This window comes from Montipora capricornis, chromosome 10, assembly GCF_036669925.1.
Source record: "Montipora capricornis isolate CH-2021 chromosome 10, ASM3666992v2, whole genome shotgun sequence".
NCBI classification, from domain to species: Eukaryota; Metazoa; Cnidaria; class Anthozoa; order Scleractinia; family Acroporidae; genus Montipora; species Montipora capricornis.
The window spans coordinates 62,321,134-62,323,633 of record NC_090892.1 but is presented as its reverse complement, the minus strand read 5'-3'; the positions used below and the strand labels follow the sequence as shown (position 1 = coordinate 62,323,633).

Sequence of the window (2,500 nt, the reverse complement as noted above, 5' to 3'; positions counted from 1 at the left end):
AGCAATAACATGTGGCAGATATCTTCACAGGATTGGTTGGAAAGGGAAAGCAATATTTTCCCATAAACGCAATGTGATTTCACCTTTGAACAGACGAACATTCATTGGATAATTTCGGTAAATATTTCAGTGAAACAGCTGGTGAAATTTACTTGAACAGCTGGAAAAAATAGCTGGTTCCCCGCTCTTAACAAGAACCTTGCTTTGTTTACACAAACTTTAGCGGAAATACCAATTATTTCCAGAAATTGCATAAATTACCTGTACCTTAACGTCACAGAACACGATTTGGGTCAGCTTTTCATAGACGTTCCCTCCTCCTGTTTTTCTTTCGGGGGGTGGGGGGGGGGGGAGGGTACGGGTACACATAGGCTAAAAGAACGACAGTCATTCTGTGCTTTCTCCAACTCTTCAACTCTTCAATTTGGTGGAAAAATATTTAAGAGTGCAGTGGTTTCAGTTACCGAAAATTAATGACTGCTGACGAAAAAGCCTCAGTTTCTTCACTCTGAGAGGACTGCTACTTTTTCAAGCAAAAAATTAAAACTCATTGTGACACGGACAACATAAATTTGTCTAAAGGTGATCATCAATTTTGCTTTTGAAATTCATATCAACTTTGGGGGCATTCTTTTTAAAAAGGCCCCTATATTGAAAGGGGCCGTTAGGCCCCTTGTTGGTGCAGTCAGTTACACTTTTGAAACCAGCCGCCAACGTCACATTTTACTCAAGCCCCTGAGAGTAGGGGGACATAAACAATGACTTTGTAGAGTTAGAACTGTGATCCTCAAAGGAAGAAGAAGTTGAGCACCATGCACTGTACATGTAGGCTGGGAAAATCATCAACTCCTGTTTCTTAATCATGACAACCCTGATTATTAATTTAATGTGTGGTACCTCTGTCATCTGTTGTACAAACAATGAATTTCAGTGTACCTTGGAGCTCATCTCTTTGATGAATGGAATCCGTTGAATGATGGTTTTTGCTATTAGAGGAAAGAAACCTAAATGCTTAATATATGTGAAAACCCCTTGAAATGAAGTCAATAGAATCATTCCTTATGGCACTGAAGCATTTTTTTTGGATACTCAAAAAGTATAGTTAGTGTGCATTTTTGCTGCTCTACAATAACCAATCGGGGGCACTAATAGCGTTTATGTTATGGTTCAAATTTTTTTTCAACCAGTTCCTTTTCCTTTGTATTGGATTATGATAATGATTTTACATTGGGCAAAGAAAAATAAATCAGAATTGTCCTATAAACCAAGATAAAAATTGAACGACAACATGTACATAATACTGCAAATACACTCAGTATTGGCACAATTTTGGTAACTGCCGGGGCATAAGTGATATAAAAAGTATACAAAAAGAAGTATACAAATGATATGTACAATGAAACCACATGGCATACAAATTATATATGTTTGGCAAGGTAGTCTTGAATACAAAGCTGCCAGTTTATATTTAATTAATAAATAATTATTATTTCATGAGCATGCATTGGATTTGAGATGATAGATAGCCAATGAGGTGCATAGCACCAAGTTGGCTATAATCATCTCATATCCAACAAGTGCACGTGGAATACCAGTAATACCGTAATTATAATAGGCCATTTCCGAGTTCATGTCTGTCCCCTCTTCAAAGCAAGTCTAAGTGTGAAGTTTTTGTGATGGTAATTAGTTCTACTTTAAATATGAGTGAAAACTAATTTCCATAAGATAAACTTCACATTTAAACTGTAGACTCGCTTTGAACAGGAGGCAGACGTGAACTCAGAAATGGCCTATTGTTATTACGTCAACAAATTACGGATAAATCCTCCCTACTTTATTTTCTTAAAAACAAAAATACTGATAGTTGTAGAGCATCCATTGGTATACCGTAATAGCTCATAATTATACCACGATGGCTAAGCCAATCAAGAGTCCAGAATTGCATCATCCAATGATCTACTAGTTTTTAATAATATCAGTGATTAGTAAGAGAGATTCACATCAAAAAGCAAATGGCCGGCTGCTGCTTGTCATGAAAACAAGAAAATTCTAGCTCTTTTCTCTCTTTTGAGAAACAGTTCAATTTCTGTAAATAACAGACAAGAAAATTAATGAACTAATTTAAAAATCTTGAACAAGTTTCTTAGATTTTTGCAAAACGCAAATATTGGCAGAAAGGAAAGGAATTTTTATTTGAGTAATACATGTATATATACCGGTATATATATATGTACAACATGAGAGGCAGTGCCAAGAATTAATTTTGATTAATTAATTTTGTAAATTTATGTGATACTCGTTTGACGTGGATACTGCACATGTCTTATTGAATGTCAGCATTTAAGTGTTAACATATATACACTAGGTGTTTTTGGTGTTTTCCCATCACGAGTTATTAATGAGTTTTATAAGTGTCTACAGTAGTCTTCTAGCATTTGGAGCACTAATTTGGGACACTGTAAACTGAAATCAACAAATTGATGCAAATCAAATAAAATGT

General features: G+C 35.3%; 1 protein-coding gene across 3 annotated transcripts in view; it reads left to right on the top strand.

Annotated features, from left to right (window-relative positions):
* Window positions 1-2,500, top strand: part of LOC138018429 (multidrug and toxin extrusion protein 2-like) — a 54,847-nt gene that overhangs the window by 5,698 nt on the left and 46,649 nt on the right. The gene's annotated exons all lie outside the window — the stretch shown is intronic.